The sequence below is a fragment of the Cetorhinus maximus genome, chromosome 12, assembly GCF_964194155.1.
Source record: "Cetorhinus maximus chromosome 12, sCetMax3.hap1.1, whole genome shotgun sequence".
In the NCBI taxonomy this organism is placed as follows: Eukaryota; Metazoa; Chordata; class Chondrichthyes; order Lamniformes; family Cetorhinidae; genus Cetorhinus; species Cetorhinus maximus.
In genome coordinates this window covers 15,947,989-15,973,117 of record NC_135890.1, presented here as the reverse complement: position 1 = coordinate 15,973,117, position 25,129 = coordinate 15,947,989, and the positions used below count along the sequence as shown (strand labels likewise).

The window sequence follows — 25,129 nt, the reverse complement described above, 5'->3', positions numbered from 1 at the left end:
TTTGAACCAAGGACAGGCCCAATGCGCCGCACAAAAAAGAAAACAGCGGGAAACCTGGATCACGTGACCCAGGAACAGCATGCCATAATCGAGAAGGGTCCCAGGCAGGGGACAGAGAGGGGTCCCAAATGAGGGTTTCAGACAGTGAACAGTGAGGTGGGACAGGGCAAGGTCCCAGTTAAGAAGAAAGGAGAGCAGAGATAGAGGCTCCTAGAAGAAGAAGGGCTTTGTTTGGCATACTTTAAATGGTGAGAGCTCAGGAGAAACCCTGGAGATCGAAGAGAGCTCAGGAGAAACCCTGGCGATCGACGAGAACTCAGGAGAAACCCTGGCGATTGACGAGAACTCAGGAGAAACCCTGGCGATCGACGAGAACTCAGGAGAAACCCTGGCGATCGACGAGAACTCAGGAGAAACCCTGGCGATCGACGAGAACTCAGGAGAAACCCTGGCGATCGACGAGAACTCAGGAGAAACCCTGGCGATCGAACAGAGCTCAGGAGAAACCCTGGCGATCGAAGAGAGCTCAGGAGAAACCCTGGCGATCGACGAGAGCTCAGGAGAAACCCTGGCGATCGACGAGAACTCAGGAGAAACCCTGGAGATCGAAGAGAGCTCAGGAGAAACCCTGGCGATCGACGAGAGCTCAGGAGAAAACCTGGCGATTCAAATGAAGTGGGCCATCATCACGGCTCTCTGAGTTGCAGCAACGTTTGGAGAGAAATCCAAGGTGAGATCTTCATAGGTGAAGACTAGAATCCTTCATGAGAGAGACAGAGTTTCAATATGATTGGTTGATTCAGTGTTCACTGACGTCTGGATGGGTTGTTGAGAAGTCCATGCAATCTGTCTTGGTCACATCTGCCATTTATTGTGCAGTGTGGTGTGTTCGATCACAGTCTGCTTGTTAATTCACATGTACCCCATATTCTCAAACATTCAGGGTTAATAAGGTAGACATTGTAAAGTGCTTTTATCTTTCTGACCTTGAATAAAGTTTAATTTTGTTTGTTCAAAACCTGTGGAATCTTGTGGCTTTATTCTCTTCACAAGTCTCTTGAATAACAAACTTTGTCTAAACAAAAGTTACTAGTGCCTAAGCAGATCATACCAAACATTTGGGGGTCTGGTCCAGGATCGTAACACCCCCATTTCTTTTACTATGACTTAATTCTTCAACTGCGGAGAGAGATCTCATCATTAGGATTCATAGACACAGAGAATGCCATTTGGACCATCTTTGCTCATCCATCTAAGAAAGCCTACAGCTCCCCTCAATATAGCATACAGTTGGCCCTTAACTGATTCAAATTTTTTTGTTTCCACTTGGAAATCTGTTCTAATCCTTAACATTCTTTGTGAGGAACACCTTTGCTGAATCAGACCTGAAGTTGCTTTTAACTTGTTTAAACCTGTGCCTCCTTGGTCAACTGGTGTACAATGCACCATGAAGCATGTGCCAAGGGTAAGAAATCCTTCTGTTTTCTCCTCAGTCCATATAGTCATTGTGCCCATAAGGCCAAGAACCAAGCTCCTAAGCCTCAACTAGCATCAGTCAAATCCAGTGTAGCTGGGAGATGACTGCCCAGTCCCGCACTCTCCCACCCCAAGCCCTAGTTATCTTTTCACTATGGGGAAGCAGCTGTTCAGTATTTTCTGGTAGCATGGCTACAATTAGGAGCTCACTGAAATGGACATTGAATCTGCATGTTGACGTGATGCCTGCATTGCATGCCTCTTCATAAAAATTCTCTACAACAGACATAAATAATTAGTGTATAAAAATGATGATTTTTGAGTTTTTATCTTCAGGGTGAAATATAAACAGGTTTACAGAAACCAAAAGTAAACATCAATCTTTTCCTCCAGCATTTTTTTCATATCTCCATTTTATCTCCTTCCACTCGATAATTCCCTTGGGAATTACTTGGGCATGACTCAACTTTCCTCTGGTAGATCAGGAAAGTCTGGGTCTAATGCTCTTCTTTCACTGAATCCAACTATTAGTTTTCCTCCCATCCAGTGCTTGCAAAATCTGGCACCCCACCCAGTGGTCTTGGTACATATTGGAAACACGGGCTGCTAGAAAGCAGATTGCAACCAACCTGAACATACTCCCGAGTATGAAACCATTCATATATGAAATCTTCTCAAGTGAATTTAACCTGCTAAAGTAAAAATTGTGAAGATTCTGCTGGTTAGGTCATGATGAAGGATGGCATAGAAGGACATGGATCACTTAGTGAGCTCTTGATTTCAACAAAGGGTACCACAGAGTGATGCAGAGAGGAGGAGGCCACAACCTTCCAGAGGGAAAGGGAGAAAAAGGTAGCCAAGTAACCCTGTGCTTCTAACACAAAGCTATCAACTAATTCAGAAGCAAATCTACAATGGGATGACCTGCTTACCCTCTGAGCAAGGAGAATAATAATCTGCTCATTTAAGAACGAGGACATAAATGTACTCTACAGGCTAATGTTACAAATACCAGCTATCCTTTACTTTTAGATGGGTAATATTATGAAACGGTTTGATAGGGTAGAATAGAAAGAAGATTTTTCCACTTGGAGGGGAGTCTAAAACTAGGGGCCATAAATATCAGAAAGTCACTAATAAATCCAATGGAGAATTCAGGAGAAACTTCTTTATCCTGAGAGCAGTTAGAATGTGGAACTTGCTACCACAGGGAATAATTGAGGTGAATAGTATTGATGCATTTAAGGGGAAACTAGTTAAGTACATGAGGGAGAAAGAAATAGAAGAATGTTGATAAGATCAAATGAGGGTAGAAGTAGTTCATGTGGAACATAAACACTAGCAAAGACCATTTGGGCCGAATGGGCTGTTTCTGTGCTGCAAATTCTATGCGTATTTTTGTTCTGGTGCAGTTATCACATGCAGCAACAGTCTGTAGCTATTCAACTTGACGAGAAAAAGGAGATTAAAATGTATTATTCTTGCTTTTGCCCCCATTAAGTTGTGGATTCAACTGAACTGCTGGATTGCACTTCAGCCACATGCCTTTCAAGAGATTTACTCCCACATGAAAACAGAACTGGCCCCTCTGTTCAATACCTCGTTAACTCTGTACGAATTTGTAAAACAAAACCTGCAGCAACTGAACACTCAATCCAGAAACACCGGCATAAACAGCGGTGGAAAGTTATTTGGATCCTTCAGGGGGTCAGGAGGCAGCCGGAAATAAATTTCCCATTTTATGACAGCAAAACATAACTGACAGCACAATTCAAGCACCATCGGCTACAACTTGCATGATGTCGTCAAAGACCGTATTTATTTGCAATGCAGCCCGAGAGACATTTACCAACCAGCTAGCACTCTCACAGTGTGGAACGGGATTGGGAATAAACACAAATAAAAACAAAAAACTACTGCGGATGCTGGAAATCCAAAACATGTTTTTGTCTGGGAATAAACATTTTAGTGACGCAGAGCAGATAAACATTTTCACATGAACTCTTGTTAAACGTTTTTTTTAAAGCTCATAAGACTATTCAGCTCACCTGTTGGCAGACAGAAAGGATTGAATATTTGCTTAGTCTTAATTACAGTGGAGGTAACTGACCTTTCCCTTTCTGCCATCCTCATTCTCCTAAATCTACAGCAATAGGTTTTTAAAACATTCTTCATTTTCCTCCCAGCTCTGACAGGGCTTATTCAGCAGGGGCTTCCACTGACCCGTGATGGGTGCTATTCATTAAGGACTGGCCACAAACATATAAATCAATGTGTCAGGAAAGGAAACCCAAATTCAAAGCAGCATCTCTGAAGGGAGCTGCAATTGATACTGATTTGTTCCACTTCATGAGGTCTCACCTGTCTGCAGTACGTACACAGTGCAATAATCAATTACACTGACAGGGTCCCAACTGGTCCCAGTGCTCAATGAGGTACACTTCCATAGACCATCACTCCTCCCTATCCCAGCCACTGTAGTCTGCAGAGAAATACAGGGACAAATATCGATTTCAGGTCAGCTGGAAACAGCAGGGGGCAGAAACAGTCAATGAGTCAAACAGTCAAAATCTTCGTAACAGCACAGAAGTTAACAGTGACAAATTTGACTTGGAGAATAGTTGCTAAGCACATGACTCAGTTAATTGCGCATACTATGAACCACTTCCTATGTATCCTCAAAATATTCACACAAGTCAAATGCATGGTCAGAAAGGTCAAGTGGGAAGACTGCAATTTTCACACAACTGCAAGTCAGGGTTGCTGGGATTTCGAATTTTTTTAATATTAGTGCACATGCAATTTCAGGAAGTGATTTTTTTATGTCTCTTCCTTTGCTTTAGTCTTCAGCAAAGGTGACCTGCTGTCACAGCTCTGTTGGCAACAGCCTGAAACTGAGAGCATTTTGGGGAGGGAGGGGGGGGGGGGAGGGGTGAGTGGAGTGGTAGCTCACTGTGTCTCGGAATTCCCCATCTTCTCTCCCTGACTCAAAGGTTCTAAACTTCTTTCTACATCTCTCCTGTCAGCTGCTCAGTGGAGTAAAAGCGAGAGAGATAGCTGGTACTTGTACCATTAGCCTGTAGAAGCTTTGTTTCCTTGCTATCCATACATTTATGGCTCTCTCTCAGGCAGATCAGCATTCTCCCTGCTCACAGGGCAAGCAAGTGGTCTACTTCCAGGTTTGCTTTTGAGTTAGTGGACAGGTTTGTGAAAACAGCCACAAGGTGATCTGGCTCTGCTCATAGGGAATTACAGGTTTTGGAACGCAACTACATGCTTTAACTTAAAAGGACTCAGAACTTTTTATTTTTTGTTTTGTACAAGTGGTATAACTTTTCTCTGAGCAATTGGATTTTTACATGCCTCACATCCATCACTTGCTGAGAATATGAATATAATCCTTCCCATTGGCTCCATCAAAATTCCACTATAACTGGCCTCTCACTGGTGACAAGATATTCTACAGGAAACATTTTTGTCATGCCAATGACACAAGCAGGCAATGAGGTGCTTATGTGAAATGACACCAGGTCCCAATGCAAATGATATTGTTGAATTGTGCTGTGCAAAGAAAGAATTTTCTCTCCTGCTGTGCCCCTTCAAATAAAAAATACTCATTTTACAAATTCCACAGAAAACAGATTGCAACCAACATGACCAAGAATGGTGGAAGCAGATTCAAAGGAATTGAGATCTAGGCTTGTAAAGCATTTTCAGAGCTATGGGAAAAGACCATTAGAAAAGGGCTAATTGATAGCTTGTTCAGAGAGTAAGTACAGGCACGATGGGCTGAATGGTCTCCTTCTGTCCTGTACGACTCTCGTCTATGGATGCTAGCTAGGATGAGATCACATTCAACCAGGAACTGTTGGAATTCCTTTGCATGGCATCTCAGCACAAGAAACTTATTTTATGTTCATCTTTTAGTAGGCTAAGCTGTTAGATAATTAAAGAAAATGTTGACTCAATAATGTCACAGATGCTGTAAGGAAGCAGCAGTGTGTGCCCTTCGCAAATTTGTTAATCAGTGCTGAATGAGACAGAGAGAGCTCCATTCCACTATTTATGAAAGGTGAGAGAGGGAATTATAGACCAGTTAGCTTAACATCTGTTGTCAGAAAATTTCTAGAGTTAATAATTAAAGATAGAGTGACTGAACAACTTGAAAATTTTCAGTTGACCAGAGAAAGTCAGCATGGATTTGTAAAGGGTAAGTCATGCTTGGCGAACCTGATTGAATTTTTTGAAGAGGTGATTGAAGTAGTGGACAGGAGAACGTCATGGAATGCCATTTAAATGGACTTCCCAGAAAGCAATTAATAAAGTCCCTCAGAATAGACTGTTAGCTTAAGCTGAAGCTCATGGAATTGAAGGCAAATTATGGACCAGGTTGGAGGTAGAGTGAAAGGATAATAGGCCAGTACTTTAATTGGCAGTGCATGACTAGTGATGTCCTGCAAGATCTGTGTTGGAGCCTCTTGAATTTGCTGGATTTATTAAAAGCTTAGATGATGGGGTTGAAAGCCACATTTCCAAGCTTGCTGTTGGTGCAATGATAGGTGACACTGGAAGCAATGCAGTTGCAAGCATAAAATTACAAATGATTGCTGATAGATTATGTGAATGGACAAACTGTGACAAATTGATTTCAATGTAGGCAAATGAGAGGTCATCCATTTTGGGCCTAAAAAGAAAAGAACAAAATACTTTCTAAATGGTGAAAAGCTAGAAACAGTGACTTGTGGGTCCAGATACAGTTTTTTAATAATTCTTGGGATGTGAGCATTGCTGGCAATGAAAGCATTTATTCCCTATTTCTAATTGCCCTTGAAAAGGCAGAATGGCTGCAGTCCATGTGATGGAGCTACGCCACAGTGTTGTTAGGGAAGGGGTTCCAGGACTTTGACCAAGCAACAGTGAAGGAACAGCAATACAGTTCAAAGTCAGGATGGTGGAGGAGAATTTGCAAGTCGTGGTGTTCCCATGTATCTGCTGTACTTTTCCTTCTAGGTGGTCGAGTTCATGGGTTCAAGGAGCCTTAACGAGTTGCTGCAATGCATCTTGTAAATGGTACACACTGCGGCCGCTGCGCACTAGTGACAGGGTGCAAATGAAGCGGGCTGCTTTGTTTTGGATGGTGATCATTAACATGTTATGGACAAATACAGAAAATAATAAATGCTGGCCAATAAGGCTAACGGAATGCTGTTCTTTATATCTCAAAATCTAGAACACAAGGAGTTGGAACAGGGTTGTCCAACCTTTTCGTGTGAGAGGCCACATTTCAATTTCTTTCTCACTCAATGTGCTGATGAGCAAATTTCAGAAAGATCGGGCAGAATTTTTCATCGAGCAGGTGGGTGTGCACCCGACCAGGTCGAGTGTGAAATGGAACGTGATGTCGTCGGGTGAGCGTCCCGATGTCATCGCGCACTCGTGCGATATTTCGGTCAGGGGGCGCGCGCTAAACTCGGAAGCACGCCTGCTGATAATTAAGAGGGCAATTAAGCCCATTAACAGCGCAATTAACATAGATTTTTTTTGTTGCAGGCCCAACGTTATGGTTGGCAGGCGGGTGGGCAAGTCGGCTAGGCGGGCTTTGCAATTTTCGGGAAACCTCATCCACGGGCGGGATGAGGTTTCGGTGATAAATTAAAATTAAAATAAACTTTTCTGGACAGCATTTTCATTACCCACATTTTCGGGTGACTGATTATGAAGCTTGGACACTTTTTTCAGGTTTCTGTGATCTTTATTTTAGGTTGTTCAGGTCTTCAGCTCCGAAGCAGCTCTCTGCCTTGGGGGAGCTTTCTGTGAGCACTTGCCCATGCTGACTTCAGCGCTCCCCCTCCTCCCGCCCCCACCCCAGCAGAGTTGAGCCTTTCAGTGTGTGCTTCACGCTGGCTAGCCATTAATTGGCCAGCCAGCATGAAATCATGGTCGGGGATGATCGGGGTTGGCAGTCCGTTCCCTGGCTGGTCCCAGACCTGCCGACTGCGCCTGCCCGCTGAACTGAAAACTCTGCCCATAAAGTTTGGCACACCATCAAACATGAATTAAAAAAAAAAAATCAGTGTCAAAGCAGTCAACTGATCATTTAAAAAAACGAGTAATTAAAAAAAATTACCATCGAAAAGTGCCAAGCCACAGACCTAATCAATAAAACCTATTATGTCTTTTCACTTAAGAAGCAGAGCTAGAAAGGCAGGCTGGACCCCAAGTCCTGGTCACCAGGGAAGGGAACCAGGGCCCAGCTAAGGAGTTGGGGTTAACTAGCACTGACCTTACTTTCGTCTCTGGTAGCACACACTCTGGGCCGGCCTCGGCAGAATTCATATGAAAGCAGGTGTCGGAAGCAGGTTGCCTTTCAGCTTAGGCTTTCCTCCTCTCCCAGCCTGCTTTGTGGATAGGTTTTTGGAGAGGGAGGAGGAGGAGGGAAAGGAGGTGTATGTGTCTGATTCACTCCCAATTTCAGGGTTCTGGTTCTCATTCAATTGCACAGATTCACTCACTCCCCACCTGGATCTGGGAGGTTTGGACATTTATTACAGAGGAGGAATTCACTGGTCAGCTATCAACAGTAAATGTGGGGGAGAAATGGCCTGTGATTGGAGGAGCAGCTCCTTGCAGATCTCTCACTTAAGAGAGACTTAAGGAACTTACCTGTATTTTGAACACTAGCTCTGCAGGCCAAATAGAGAGGCGTGGCGGGCCAGATTGTAGCCCACAGCCATATGTTAGACAAGCCTGAGTTAGAAGTTATGGTACAGCTATACAAAGCTTGAAGTTCTATGAACAGTTCTGGGCACTATATCTTCGGAAGGATATACTGGCCTTCAAGGGAGTGCAGCTAGATTTACCAGAATGACACATGGACTAACGGTTAAATTACAAACAGCGATTACACAAACTAGGGTTATATTCCATGGTATTTAGAAGGTCAAAGGGTGATTTGATCAAAGTTTTCAATTTGTTTTGGAAAACGAGGGCAAATAGAGAGAATTTTTTTCCCATTGGTTGAGGTGTAAGGGAACAGTATAAAAATTAGAGCCAGGTGTTTCAGGAATGAAGTTAAGAAATACTTCTATACACAAAAAGAGAATAGAAGTTTGGAACTCTCTTTACTCAAACAACAATTGATGCTAGATCAGTTGTTAATTTTACATTTGAGATTGATAGATTTCTGTTAACCAAAGATATTAAAGGATATGGGGCAAAGGTATGTATGGAGATAGGTCACAGATTAGCCATGATTTCACTGAATGGCAGAACAGGCTTGAGAGGTTATATAGCCTGTTGCTGTCCCTATGTTCCTTCCTATGCTCCTCAGCCTTTAGCAGCTTAATTTCTCTGCAAATCCTGGGAGGTGGGTAAAAACACACAATGTTTTGTTTACGTTACACAGTGCCTTGAATTCTCACATGTGCATTCTGCCCAGGTAATACACATGTTCACTGAGAGTTGGCACCAACACAACAATGCACAGTTTATTTTCACCATTAGATGATTTTAATCTCAATGTGGAAAAAAAAAATCACTTGTACACATGCAGTGCTCAAAAGCTCACAGAATCTGTGCAATCCAATGGGTTTTTTTCCTCAGGAGCCAGACTATGTTAAGGTTGGCCGCACTTTACTGTGTGTAAACAGGAGGGCAATATGTTTAGGCCAAGAGCCAGACTAATGTCAAAGTAAAAGCACGTCCAGTGATTTTCCATCTTCCTTTCTTTGATCAAATGTCTGGTCTTAACTTGTTTCTTTTCAAAATATACATGTTACACACATGCTGTGCAGCGTCATGCAGACATAAAGCCACAACATATCAGAATTTATATAGAACTTGCAACAGAGAAACAGGTAACTTGGCCCAATAAGTCAGTGTTCATCCAAGTATAGAAGTAGGAGTCCTGGTGGTCACCCTGTAGGACTGCACACAAGACCATTAATGCGGAAATACCACTGCATAGCCCTACACATAATCAAGCAAAAAAAAGACGTGTTCTTTAAAAAAAAAATCCTTGTAACTTCAAATGAATTTCCATACAATTGTGGTATCTCTTTTGGTTAAGAAAGTAGGATAGCTCAAGCCTGATGGAAACCCATCAATAATGGTCCTTCGGTTAACCAGTAAAGTGGCACACCAGAAAAAAAAATAATTCTTTTACATTAAAGTAACACTTTAACACATTGTAACTAAATCACTTTCCTGGGCTCTTTTCAAAATGCACTTTTTACCCCCTCTTACATCATAAGCCAGCTGAGAGGACAGCTGGACCACCAACTTCCAAGTCTCATTCAGTGGCACGACTGAGCTGAGGCCGGTTAATTCTGCCACCAATTCCTCCCTCGCCCCTTGCCCCTCGCTCACCCCTGCCAGTGCCTTCATACTGCCTTCTCCTACCATGGAGCATCTCACTTCATATTGCCCTCTAGTACCACAGAACATCTTGCTTCATACCAACCACTCCCACTGTGGAGCATTTGCTTTGTACTGCAATTTGTGAAGGCATGACCCAGACAAATGGCTTCTGACATCTGGCTAGAGACAGACTTTGCAATTCTGTACACCACAAGGGATTGTCTGTTTCCTTGACTATTTTAGTTCATTAAAGTGATAATTAACTGGTGTCTCCTTGGAAAGATTGCTCTTCAGTTTCTCCACTTCCAAAGAACAATCCAATTAAAGAAAGTGAGATACTCCCTTGTGATGTATAGATTATACAGATGCTAATGTCTTCAGTTCCTCTAAGTTACTTCAGAATGTAGTACACCATGGATACTACGAGGGTGTTGCCTTAAAAGTTTCAGCAGCATAGCTGAAATGAATGTCCCAACATGTAGCATAATAACAATTTGATATAATTTGCTGTCCACAATACAACTTAATCATCAGCTCAACTGTATTAATGCATGCTGTATAGAAACTGGATACACTGAATGATTAGCCCATTACATGCCCTCTTTCTCCCACCTCAGGGAAAAGGAACAAAATTTAAACTTGCCCCCAAATTCCTGACAAAAGTATTCATAGTCATGGCACAAGGAAAAGCAAGGTATCTCTACTGAAGAAAAATTTCAGCTTTAATAGCATTTATGAAGCCTTAAGTCCAGACACAGCTGCTTCAAGAGTGAAGGTAGTAAATTGTAGGAGTTGGCAGGGGGAGGGGGGCGGGGGTGGGTGGGTGCGTAGTGGCCATGAGGTGCAAAACCTTTCATGGTTCATGCCTTCCATGGCTTTAGGGCATCGCAATGCATTCACACCAGTGAATTATTTTAGAAGGGTTACTGTTACTTTGTTGCAAATGGAGCAACCAATTTGCACACAGCACTGACCCACAAAAGCAATGGTAAAGATGACCAGTTCATCTTTTTCTGGGGGGTGTTGAGTAAGGAAGGAAATATTGCCCAGGATTTGTTTTTAAAGTTTAAAAGGGATAATTAATATGAAATTTATCACTTTAAGTCAATGGCCAGCAAAAGTTATTTAGTAAAATACATATGAAGAGTAGAGACTGCACCACCTGAATTTTCAGAATAGGTATTTGAGGGTTAATGGTGTACAAGGCTTATTAAACGGGCATTGGGACGATTGTGCTCATTACTCTAGAGATACCATTAATGAAGCAAAAAACAAATGGTGGGTCTTGAGTTACTCCAAGGTTATACTGGGTAAATACACTGTCCAGTATAGCACGGATCAGAAGATCCCTGATTGCATACAGAATTTCAGTTGGTGTGGCACAACTGGTTGCAGCATGCCTGGGCTTTAGTGGCAAATAAAGGAAAAATGAGCAGAGGCAGAGTCTCTTTTTGTTTGTTATTTAGTAACCGCTGCTGAAAAGTGTATGCAAGTAAATGCCAGGTGAGGATAGGATCACTTGTAATTGAATAGTGTCCACAGATTCATTGCCTTGGCTTTAACATGAACAGCTTTTTCAGTGAGATATGGTATCATTCACCCAAAATAACATGTATTCATGTAGCGCCTTTAACAATGTAAAACATCCCAAAGCATTTCATAGGAGCGCAACAAAACGAAGCTTCAGGAGAGTACAGGTGGAAGCACAGGGTATAAAAAAACCTTATAATGGGCCTCATTGATTTCACTTCTGTGGAGAGCCTTTTGTTTAGTTATGGGCATATTTTTAATGATCTATCGGATGCTTCATAAGCAATAAAGGTCTCCACGCTGTGCCAAAAAAGTGCAAGAAACTAATGATTGATGTTGTGTAGCAAAAACTGTAGGGATGGTCTGGATAGGATGAGATTTCAGGTTCACAGGAGCTAATGAAATGGGTCAAATGTTTTTCCATTAATTCTCATTGACTGGGATTTTAGCTGAAAGGAGCAGGTGAAAATGCTTAACCTCTCCCAGCTCTCAGAACCTAGTGCTTGCACAGATTTATTTTAAGTACAGCAGTTGCAGCTGTAATCATGCCAGCATATCCTTCTCCATCTCCATCTCCAAGTGACTGGCACCTATCCTTCTCTGTTACTGGATTACGAGCAGGATAATGGGATACTGCTGACTAAATACACCTCAGTTTTGCAAGCTAGGGGTGTGGATGATGACTCATAAAACAGTGAGACTCCTTGCTCGAGTGTTAAATGTGCACAGGAATCCTGAGATTAGATCACTGCTTGTAGATCACTGCTTGTAAATCACTGCAAGCTGTCTAATGTAGTTTCTAAAGGCCATGAGTCTTTCTCCTCAAGTTATTTGCTCTACTTGGTGCAAAGCAACGACTAGCTGCGTATAACATTATTGACAATGTTGTGAGGTAGAATCGAAAGGTACATTCAAGTTATGAATGATGGAAAGGAAATAAATGAAGGAAGACTCCACCTATAGAGTGCTTAATCACATCCCCCAGGAAAATCTCAAGGTTTTACCCATAATTAATTATTGTACCTTGAAATGTTGATACATAACCAAATATGGCAGTGATTTTACACAGAGAAAGATTTCCACCAACAGCAATGAAATAAATGGCCAGTTAATCTGTTTTTGTGGTGTTAGTTGAGGGAGGAATGTTGACTGCACACTGGGATAACTCTCTGCTCTTCTTCGAATGGCACTATGGGAGCTTTAATCTCCAAACAGGTAGATGGAGCCACAGTTTAATGTTTCATTCAAAAGATAGTATTTTCAACAATGCAGGAGTTCCTCAGTACTGAAGTTTAATGGTTTATTTTTGTAAGTTCACTGTTCTATATGTTATGCATATTTACACAAATTTGAATGCATTTTCTTCTCTTTGTAGACTTTTAGCATGGAGAGCAGTCCAGCATCAAGAAATCATTATGGCCCATATTATTTCCACTGTGCAACCAGCAACACAGTGGTGGGTCTCCAGCATAGTTAGAAGCCCTTGTTAGTTTTCCTTGCTGGCTAGATTCTAGACCTCAGAAATCAGTGGAAACATGCACCTAGGGCAGATCTTAGTATGGATGTCAGTTTGACTAGAGTTTCCACCAGGTGTCACTGCACGTCACTCTGTTATACTCCCAGTTCAAATAAGGTTTTTCTTTAAATTAAGCCTCTTTTCGATGCTTGTGGACCAGGGGTGAAGAACAGGGGTTGGTTAAGACCTGGGTAATGGAATGTTCTCTCACTTTTGGCACATAATGTCCAGGTTAGGCACAGATGCAATTATATTAAAGCTCTTTCTAGCCTGTCCCAACAAACATGCCATGACCTTCAAATTCAGAAAAGCAGCTTTTAAAGAATGATTGAACTAACATTTACATTGCATCTTGACATGTCTCAGGATATCCCCAAGCATTTCAATGAATTACTTGGAAACAGTCGTCTGCTATGTAGGTGAAATACACAAGTGTGACATTTCTAATTTCCACAATGAGCAAGGATGCCAATTTATTGCCCATTAATCCTGAGTTACAACCAGTTTAATCCCATGCACTCAAACTGACCAACATATTAGTTAAAACTTCTAAAACCTCAGTCATTCAGGCCATTACAGTTACCAGATTGGAGCCTGGCTGGAAAAGAGCCCAGATGCCAGTTGACAGATATACACTGCACAAACTCAATGTGCTGCCTAGTTGCTCCAAGCTCCCACACATACTTTGATTTTATATTATCATTGCTGACAAAGTTCTACTTTTGAATTGTCTCGTGGTTTTAGTCATCCCAAGATTATGGGTCAAGGTTTTCTGATATTCTAGGTAGTTTTTCCCTCTGTGCTTTCCCTTTGGATTTTCCAATACATTTTAATTACTGAAAACAGGAATAAAACTATAATGATCCTTAAGTCCAATACCATCATCTCGTTAACTGCAACTCAAGTGCTAAATTAGCCCAAGACATAAATATGGTTTCTGAAAACGTAAACTGGTCACTCTGAAATTGTGCAATTGTGCAACTTGCTTGATTTTCTTCCTCGGTCTAATTATAAAACACCTTCTTGGTAAAAATAAAGAATTTTGGAAGGTATGGAAGCATCAATATGAAGAATTCTGTTTGAAATGCAACTTTTCTTTGAGGTGTAGATGCAATTATAAGTAACCGAAACCAGACACTACAAAGTGCATAAAAATGCCTTGTAATAACTTTTGTGCGATCTATTATCTGAGCTCTTTAATCATTACCAGTTGATACCATCCAAGCAAAAAGCTTTGGCAACTCTAAATATAATATGACAAAAAAACTCTGAAATGCACTCAAATTGGATCTTGAAAAACCCTTTTCAATCACCTCCTTTGCGTGAAGTATAGCAGTGTTGAAAAATAAAAAATGGAAATCTTGCCAAGCAGATACTGTAGAAGGGACGCACAGTACAGGATTCACTGCAGAGAGACTGTGCAGTGGAGGAGGTATTGGAGGCGGGAAGTGATGGATACAAAAATACAGCAAAGAAAGCACACAGTATAGGTGATACTTTGGATGGTTTGCGCCACAGATGATGAGAAGACATACAACGTGGGAGGCACCACAAGAAGGCACAGAGTATGAAGGCACAGTGAAGAGAGCGTGCAGCATAGGAGGAATTGTGTATAAGTTTGTGCTATGGGAGGCAAATTGAAAGGGTGCACAGCACACATAATTGGCACCGGTCCACTTTTTGAGTGATTGTCATATGCTGCCTGTAACTATGCCCCATTCCCTCAGTAGGCTTACCTGACTCACCGTCTCCTCTGTGACACTCACCATTGATCAATGGTGCAATCCATGATTCAAGTCAAGCAACTGCTCAATTCATGGAATTGAAGGATTCCGGCTGACAGTCAATGTTTGCCATTTTAAAATGGAGAACAATGGCATCACGCACTACCCAGAATCCTCTGCATGCCAGAGACTGCTATATCCAGGAGCTGGGCAATCAGAAGAGCTATTTTAACAGATAACATTGAATGGTGCGAATGGAGGAGGGAGTGAAAAGCTGGCCATCTGCACAAAAGATGATAGGCAAGTACTCACTTGTGTGTTTTGCTTTTTCACCTGTTATACAAGTGATGAAATGCTGGAAGAGCCTCGTGCAGTTTATGGCAAAGTTCATATTCCACTGCATTCACATTGTAAGTCTATTAAGCATTTGTTAGTTTTAGATTAATAAAAACAAACAGAATTGCCTATATACCAATAAATATCCTGAAATCAATTGTAATATGGAGCATTTTAGCTTATTTGGTTGCCAAGCTTCCAGGTCATTATTCAGGGGTGTTTTTCAGTTTTACGTTTTCTTTGGAGTTGTTTGACAGCTTTTCTGAGTTTTGTTGGTTAGTGGGAAGTAGCCCAGAGAAGCTGCACCATATGCAAAGCACCGCTGAGAGGGCATAGAGTGTTGAAGGAACTCTGGAGGGTGCATGGTTTGGGAGGCACTAGAGAGAGATCGTGCAGTGTAGGCTGTAATGCAATGAGGGTGTACGATATGGAAGGTACCGAGGAGAATGCTGAGATCATCTTGTTACAATTTGATTGTCTTTAACAAATCAAATTTCCTTACATCAACACTGCTATTAGCTTGCAACAAGTAAAAATGCAAGTGAACCTGCTGCTGATCAGGCATCGACAGACAGCAGATTGCATAATATTATCCTCTTCCACAATGGAAGGACTCTGCCACAGTTTGCTTGCACTTTCGGGACATGTAAATGAGCTCTGCTGCTACCTCTGGCAATATGCATGAACTGATCTCAGTGACTGACAGTTTCTTGTTCCATAATTATGAATTAAATTGATGAAGCACTATGCCCAGTAACACCATCTGCAAAGAACATCACAAGGAGGAAAGCTGCAAGTCAATCACAAATTAAAGGGACAGCCTTGCCATATCAATTGTGAAATTTCATCCCCTGAAAATTGCAGATCCCAAGCTGGACACCACAACAAGCTCAGGCCCTAACATCTCTATGGCATGAGCTTTTTGAAGTTCCATATATTGTTTCATTAAAAAACTTTATTTCCAATAAGTGATCAGTGTAGAATGGGAGGCATGATGTCATGACACCAAGCCAGAATTATTTAATTCATTGCTGTGTACGTGGAATACAAAATAAGGGTGAGAAAATGATGTCAAAGCTTCTCAATTCATTAGATCTTACAACCTTCTGACAACCTGCTATAAATGCTGAGTCCTGTGGGAGGCAACAAAGCCTTGGGTCAATTTCAGGAAACTCTTCCCTGGATCCTTAACCTGATCAGGCAAAACTGACAAGTGGCATGATTATTCGTGACTCATGAGTAGGTGAACTTGATGAACCCACGCATCCTTACAAGACCCAATATCGTTCACAATGGTCAGTGTAGATGCACTAAACAAAATGGTTGTGGTCATCAGAAACTCTCTTTCCAAAAATATTGTTGAGACTAGGTTCAGTTGAAAGTTTCAAAACTGAGATTAAATAGATTTTCGTGAGGCACAGGTGTTAAGGGCTAAGGAACCAAGATGGTAAAACAGTCATGAGTGGCAGAATAGGCTTGAGGGACTGTTCAAGTAATTTTTATTTTTTCTTAAAAAAAGGAATGCAGTGTATAAACTTGGAAAAGGGAGAAAAGGTCAACAGTTCTTGGAATCTCCAAGCAGCTTGATGGCACAATGTTAAAACTTTAACAGACTGTGCCACAGCATGGCAGAATGCTAATTCACTTCACAGTGAGCAACTGATGTCAGACATGTCAGTCTGCAGAGCTGCTAAGGGGCCATGAGCCATTCCCCCACAGGAGAGGAAGGCAAATTCAGATTGAGAGACGCCCTTTCCTGACAAAGAGTCTCCTCCCAAAACATTAACCCATCCTTTCTCTTCACAGGTGCTAATGGACCTGCTGTATATGTCCAGCATTTTCTGTTTTAACATCTTTGGCTCCAGAGGGCACACAGTCATAGGGCAGCACTGAAAGAAGTTTGGGACAAGTTGCCCGTCTATTCCTCTCCACTGGGAATGATGCGAGATGTGGGAAGGACAGACTGCGAAACCAGAAGGGGAGAAAAGCTGTGAGTAAACGACAGACTTACAGTAAATCTATGAAAGAGATTGTAGCCCATTATTCAGGACTTAGCTGGACTCTGAATAAAATTAAACTTCAAGTAAGTAGAGTTTACATCCTTATAATCCATTTTATTTCCATTTCATCCATCAGTTTATTGAAACAGTGCCTCTTGTGTATTGATCCCCATGGTGTACATGTAATGCTATTGATAGCTCCAAGGCCTTGCTATGATCAATGAAATGGACTTGAGCATGAACTGCAAAATTCTAATTGCTAAAAAGAAAATAAATTCTTGAATTTTTAAAAGTATTCCTGACATTAGTATACTGGCAGATGTCTGTTAGAATTCCCACATCAAACTCCTTAGTGCTCCTTTCTACATTTACATCTGTGCTAATAGTTCGGGCAAGTGATCCAGCATCCGCAGTAGTTTTTTGTTTTTATTCTGTTTTTGATTTAATCTGTTGTGTTTTTATACTTACCGTGTGTAGTGTAGCTTGCTGCCAAGACCTGGTGCAGTGAAAATGTTTGTTTCTGATAATAAAGCATCAGTCATAGTCAAAGGTGCTTAGTGTGAACAATGAAACTACCTGCAGGATGATACTTCATGTGCTTTTTTAAATTTATTACTCGTTTCCATATTGACTTGACTCTTGTTGAAATCAAGATTACTGCCTTTAGGATCAAAAAAGAGAAAATTCCACATGACAAATGCCAACCTTCCAGGAATTTTTCTTGATTGCAATTCAAACCAGTGTTCACCCCAAAGGAAGATGGTTTGGAAAATGCATCTCTATAGATAAGTAGATACTAAAGATTCATCACCCAGTACGCCTGATGTCAGCTGAGGTACTACAATTGCCCACAGTTCCACATAACCTGCCTTCCTCTCTGGATTACCATCCAATGAAACTTATGCTGGAAAGTGTTTATTTGGGATTTTGGGTGAGGGTAGGATCAGATTTGACTGTAGTGCACCTGCCGCAGTTAAACAGCCTGCCAAACCTCAATGTTTCAGCTTGCCCGTGAAGAACGCCCACTTGATTGAGACAATGCAGGGCTGCTGTGTGTGCCCGGAATCGATCTGAAGTGATTTCAGGGGGGATGGAGAGAAACTTAAGAAATAAAAATGCACCAGCTGCATAGAATCTAGGATAGCACAAAGGTAAGCACAATTCAGCCCATTGACTCTGTGCCAATTCTTTCAAAGAGCAATCCAATTAGTCCCACTCCTCTGCTCTTTTACCATATCCCTAAAGTTTTGTTCACCTCCAAGTATTATCTAATTCCCCTTTGAAGGCTCTGACTTAATCTTTTCCCACCATCCTTGCAGGCAGTGCATTCAGAATTTTTCCTCATGCTGCCTCTGGTTCTTTTGCCAATCGCCTTAAATCTGTGCCCTTTGATTACTGACCCTTCAGCCATTGGAAAAGCTTCTTCTCATTTACTCTATACAAATCCTAAAGGATTTTAAACATCTCTATCAAATCTTCTCTTTGCCTTCTCTGCTCCAAGGAGAACAAGCCCAGTTTCTCCAGTCAATCCATATAAGTGCAATCCCTCATGCCTGGAATCATCTTCTGTACCTTCTCCAAAATCTTCACATCCTTTCGGAAGTGTAGTGCCCAACACTGAACACATGGGGACAAACTAGTGCTTATATGTGTTTAGCGTAACTTCCTGGTTTTTGTACTCTATGTCTCCATTTACAAAGCCCAGGATTCAATATGCTTTAATAACAACTTTAAGGGCATAAGAAATTGGAGCAGGGGTAAGCCATATGGCTCATCAAGCCTACTCTGCTATACAATTAGATCATGGCTGAACTTCTAGATCAATCCACTTTCCCGTCCTATTTTCATCTCCCTTGATTCCATTAGTGCCCAAAGAGCTACCAAACTAAGTCTTGAATATAGTCGGCCCTCTGGAAAATTCCAAAGATTCACAGCCCTCAACTTAGTTCCAAATGTCTGAGCAGTTATCCTGAGGCTACGGCCCTGAGTTCTAGACTCTAGCCAGGGGAAAAAGCCCTTCACTATCTACCCTATCAAGCACTCTAAGAATTTGATATGTTTTAATCAGATCACCTCTTGTCCTTCTGAACCCCAAAGAATATAAATCCATTTTACTCAATCTCTCCTCAAAGGACAATCCTCTCATCGCAGGAATCAGTCTAGTGGACCATTGTTGCACTCTCTCTAAGGAAAACATATCCTTCCTCAGGTAAGGAGAGCAAAACTGTACATACTCCAGATGTGGTTTCATCAAAGCCCTATATAACTGCAGACTTCCTCACTCTTGTACTGCAACTCTCTTGCAATAAAGGCTAACATACCATTTGCTTTCCTAATTGCTTGGTTGCACCTGCATGTTAATTTTCTGTGATTGTGTACAAGGGCAGCCAAATCCCTCTGAATCACAACAATTACAAGTATTTCTTCTTTTAAAAATACTCTGCTTTTCCATTCTTCCTACCAAAGTGGATAATTTCACACTTTGCCACGTTGCACTTAATGTGCCTCCTTTTTGCCCTGCCATTTAACTGATTTAAATCCCTCTGCAGCCTCATTATGTCCTTCCCACAGTTTACTTTCCTACCTAGCTCTGGATTATCAGCAAACTTGGATATCATTCAAAACAAAAACAGAATTACCTGGAAAAACTCAGCAGGTCTGGCAGCATTGGTGGAGAAGAAATCAGTTAACGTTTCGAGTCTTCACGACCCTTCGGCAGAAGTGAAGCATAGTTAGGAGAAAGGTGAAATATAAGCTGGTTTAAGGTGGGGGGGCGGGAGGAGAGAGAAGTTGAGGGTGTGGTGATTGTGGAGATAAGCAAGCAGTGATAGGAGCAGATAATCAAAAGATGTCACAGACAAAAGGATCAAAGAGGTGTTGAAGGTGGTGATATTTGTCTAAGAAAAGTGCTAATTAAGAATGGAAGACAGGACACTCAAGGTACAGCTCTAGTGGGGGTGGGGTGGAAAGACTAACAAAGTTTTAGTTTTAGATTTAAAAATAATGGAAATAGGTGGGAAAAGAAGAATCTATATAAATTATTGAAAAAAAAGGGAGGGGGGAGAAACGGGATGGGGATGGGGGGAGGGGGAGTTTAAGATCTAAAGTTGTTGAATTCAATATTCAGCCCGGAAGGCTGTAAAGTGCCTGGTCAGAAGATGAGGTGCTGTTCCTCCAGTTTGCGTTGGGCTTCACTGGAACAATGCAGCAAGCCAAGGACAGACATGTGGGCAAGAGAACAGGGCGGAGTGTGAAAATGGCAAGCGACAGGGAGGTTTGGGTCTTTCTTGCGGACAGACCGCAGGTGTTCTGCAAAGCGGTCGCCCAGTTTGCGTTTGGTCTCTCCAATGTAGAGGAGACCGCATTGGGAGCAACGAATGCAGTAGACTAAGTTAGGGGAAATACAAGTGAAATGCTAAGTGAAGTGATATCATTCACTCAGTCTGCTCATCTACATTATTGACATTGAGTGTAAATAGCTGAGGCCCAAGCACTAATCCTTGCTAACCTGTGTTGCCGCAGTTGAAGATTTGTGCAAAAACACCCGAGGTCTCTCTCTTCTTGCACCCCCATATATAAACAAAGAGCCTTATGCTTCAGTCTCAACAGAAATGCACCAGCAAAGCCACACCTTGATTAGGTGTTGCATTGAGATTGTGATTCATGCTCTAATGGAGAATTTCAGTGCTGAAATAGGGATTTTGTACCCAATTCATTTAGTGCCCATATTTTCTATTCACCGCTCACAGTGGAGGAATATCTTAGTGGTTAGACCAAATGGCTTGGAAATAAACTTAAAGCGCTGGTTGAGATACACTTTGGTTCTGCAGGTACTTATTTGTTGCAACATGACACTGATAGCTTGTAAAAGGTTTCTGTGTAAAACTTAAGGAGGGAAACAGAAAATTTCAATAGCAGTCATTTGTTGTAAGCTTTAACAAGACAAAATGTTCCAGTGTAGTGTGAAAGACATCTAAAGTTCCTAAGCATATAAGTAGGCTCTGAATTATTTATGGAATAGCCACAAATTGTGTCTATCCATTTAGCCTATTCAAAAACTGAATTTCAACGAGTGTGTTACTCCTGGGGAGATGAATCCTTCTTGTTCTTTTCAACAAAAAAAATCTAGTGTAATTGTAGCCTTTTCTGAATAAAAAATAATTTTCCTCTCAAAAGTGCAATACCCAAGATGCAGCTTATTTGAGTTGGTTTGATGCAATAGTTGCAATACATTTATATGGTAGTATTTGGGATAACGAGCTTTAAAAGAAACAGTGAATTGTAAAAAAATCAGTCTGTCTTCCAGAAACAAGTCTACATCATACGATTCACCCTTCCCAAAAACTGGACCTTCACATGTCCCAAAGTGTTTCACAACCTATGAGGTATTTTTGGAGCATAGTCCCTGTGGCGTCGTAGGGAGACAGAATAACCAACTTGCACATATCAAGGTCCCACCTACTGAAATAACTAGGTAACCTGCTGTGGTTGAGGGATAAATGTTGGCGAGACACTGGAAGAATTTGCCTGCTCTTCTTTGAATAATGCATGATACCTGTCATGCCTATGAGATAAGGCAGATGCATCCTCTAACAGTATAGCACTTCCTCAATACTGCACAGAACTCAGTCCAGATTATGCACTGGCTGAAGTCTCTAGGATGGAATCTGAGGCCATGATATTATGATTCTGGATCCAAGCAGATGGATACCATTTGTGCAACCCCTTTCCCTTCCTCCTACACTCACCTTTTTCTGCAGGTGAAGAAAAGAGAGAAATATTATAATTTATCCAAGTGGGGGATGTCAGTACTGGGGAATGGAATAGTTTCCCACACCAGCTATCCCCATGGATTCCCTTAATTTTAAATCTGAGATTGACTGATTTCTGTTAACCAAGGTATTAAGGATTTGGGACAAGTTAGGTTACAGATCAGCCATGATCTCACTGAACAGCAAAACAGGCTTGAGCAGATTGATGGCCTACTCTTGTTGCTAAATTTTTATGAGTGAAATGTCAATTTACTGAAACCATGTTGCCAATCGTGTACAGCTATGTTGTACTTGTTAGGAATTGAACCAAGATTGGCCCATATTTCTTTCATATCGGGCCCTTCGAGCTGTCACCCAGTTAAGTCAGTCTGATCAGGATACGAACCCAGGCCCACGAAAGGAAAGACCAAGGTTCCATCCTGGTGAACATCATTTACTGCTGTTCATTAGGATCTCTTGTGAACGACTAATGAAATTGTAGTCGTGGGATTGTGACTATTTACTATCCTTCTATTGTGATCACTGATTAAGAAATTTGAAAATTCAGCTTTGACATTAGCGTCCCTCATCTTGTATCCAAGGAATGTTACAATTTCCCACAATGCCCAATCAACTTACTTTGGTAGAACTTACAATCTTCCTCATGTTCTTAAAGTGGTGTGAAAGTTATTTTATTCGAGTGGGCACTTCAATCTCCATACTCAACCACTGATTATTGGATTTCATTACCATCCCTACTCCTTCTACACTATACACATTCCAATTACCCACGACTATCGTGTGGTTTTTCCTTGAAAACTATCCTCTTTTCTTTGTTTTTCTCCTCCAGCATTTTTTACCCAATTTATCCTCCTTTGGTTCCTCCCTTGTAGCTTTCAGACAAACACATCTGAAACCTGCTCAATTAGTTCTATTATCCCATTTTCTAGCTTGTCCCATATCAAAATCTACTGACAGTGTGATTGGTACTACACTGGTGCTCACAACCTCCTGATTATTTATCATCCCAGGCTCACTAATGAATACAAAGTCAAGCATGGCCTCAACATCAATTACCAGAGCCTTATGCTGCGACAAGAAACCATCCTACACAAGATCTATGAACTCGTTATTCCCTTTCTAGTGGTCCATGCACCTTATTCAGGATAAATGAAATCATCTGTAACCAGCACTCACCCCTTCCCAGGCACACTCATAATTTGTTGGAGTAATTCCCGATTTTGTCATGATGTCCTGATTGTAACAATTCTCTCTGTGATTCTTTTCCTTGCTGTGGCAGATTTTCACTCATATCGACTCTGGCTTCACCTAATCAAAAAGTTAAACCTCCTTCAATAGCACTGCTTTCTCTCATTCTATCATCCATTCTTCTTTCTCCTTCCAAATATTTGCCTCCTTAACAAGTGATGTACTCCAGAAGGAGTTCGTTATGTGAGGTACTGCAACAATTTTGAATGATGTGATAAAGTGCTATGCAAATACAAATCTTAACTTTATTGGGCCCTTTTTCTTACAAAAGCGCCTTCCTTCCCTTTTTTTGGGTTTACCCGCAACATTCCCCAGACAAAAGAACAGGTAAGCAAGCTACTCCCAGCAACTGCCTAATCATGTTGTTAAGTGGACTCCAGACATGCCAGGTTGATTCGCCGTCAGATTTTCCAGTTACGCATGGAAGACCAGAGTCTTGTTGAACACATGAATGAGATTGGGATCTGCCCTACATAAGAAAGAACATGCATTTACAAGTACACCTTTCATGACCTCAGAATGTCCCAAAGTGCTTTACAGCCAATGAAATACGTATAAAGTGCAGACACTGTTGTAATGTAGGAAATACAGCAGCCAATTTTTGCACATCAAGGCCTCACCGACAGAAAGGTGATAATGACCAGATCATCTGTCTTTCTGGTGTTGGTTGATGGCCAACATTTGACCAGGACACTAGGAGTGCTCCCCTGTGCTTTTTTTCAAATAATGTCATGGGGTATTTTATGTCCACCTGAGAGGACAAACCTACTCCATTGTGATGCTGTAGCTGCATTTTAAAAAGGGGTTGTGAAATTAATACTTCTCTTTTTTAAACTAAGGACCCCATCAATGGAAACCTGACAGAAGAATACGTGGGTGTGTACAAAGAATAATCGTAGCTCTATCAGCAAGTATGGGACAAAACTGCAGAGAATTATTCACATACAAGATGACAGAAGACAATTATCTCTCTCTCCTGGCCAGTCTCTCAGAGCAAGTCTGGCAGACAAACAAACTGACATCTCCCTCAAAGCAGGAGTTAAAGCAAAGGTTGTTCTAATGTGCAAATAAGAAAACAGGCATTTGCTGCAGAATGCTGTAAATAAACACTGGCATGGTGTTTACTGTGTACAGACATCAAATTACTTATGTATACCATTCTGACAGGATGTGGAACATATTATAGCTTACAGTCCTACTCCTGTGCATCAAGCATTTTGTAAAACTATGATCTCTTTGTAGCCAACTGTACATCATATTATGATGTTTAGTTATGTCCCCTTTGAAGTCTTGTGCTGAGCTGAGGCAGTATTTGAGGCGGTAATTACTACAGCATTATTTCCACGGCTTGAACTGTACAGTGCTGTACACAAGGCTTGAAAGTGAGCTCATAGCAAAAGTTGCACTAAGGGATGAAAAACTTTCATTTGCTTCAGGTGATCATTTGAATTTGACAGCCACACTCAATCATGGTAGACATTCCAGAGACTGAGTTTGCCACAAATATGGGGTGGCCTGTAACCACCACTCAATTATCACTTACACAATCTTTCTAAACATCTTTAAGATCTGTGCAGGTATTAACGCTGCAGTTGGATTTTTACACCAAGCAAGATTAGACCAAAAAGAAGTGTACTCTCAGTTCAGAAGGTTGACTGGATTAGGACATGTATTTTGCCTTGGAGTATGAGTTACTCTGTGGAGTGCATCATGAAAAATTAGTTTCTTCTTAAAGTAACAATTAATTTCACCTATTAGATACAGTGCCGATGAAGCTTAAGTGTTTAATAAAGTAAATCAAATTTACATGATAATTTTGACAGTTAATGCTTCCCCTATGATACTCTAACTTCTTAAACTTTTTAACGTTCCTATCTGCATTGCAAATTATTACACTTACTCCATCATCATTTTCATATAAAATAATCATGCCCCAATTTGGTCAAATAATGCCAGATTTAACATCATCAATGGATTACCTCAGCATTCCTCACCCAAGAAATTTACACATGCTGAATTTCCGATCTCAGCAATGCTGCCATAGACACGTACTAAGTTAGAGGCCAGATCTTCCAGCATGGAGGGAAAATTGGCCATCGCATTACCCAGGTCAGTTTCAGGGTGGCGGTGAGCAACAACTGGCTCACTTGCTGGGCTATGACCTGAGAT

At 41.3% G+C, this 25,129-nt stretch overlaps 1 protein-coding gene across 1 annotated transcript in view; it reads right to left on the bottom strand.

Annotated features, from left to right (window-relative positions):
* The window catches only part of exoc4 (exocyst complex component 4), a 509,047-nt gene that overhangs the window by 98,808 nt on the left and 385,110 nt on the right, over positions 1–25,129 (bottom strand). The gene's annotated exons all lie outside the window — the stretch shown is intronic.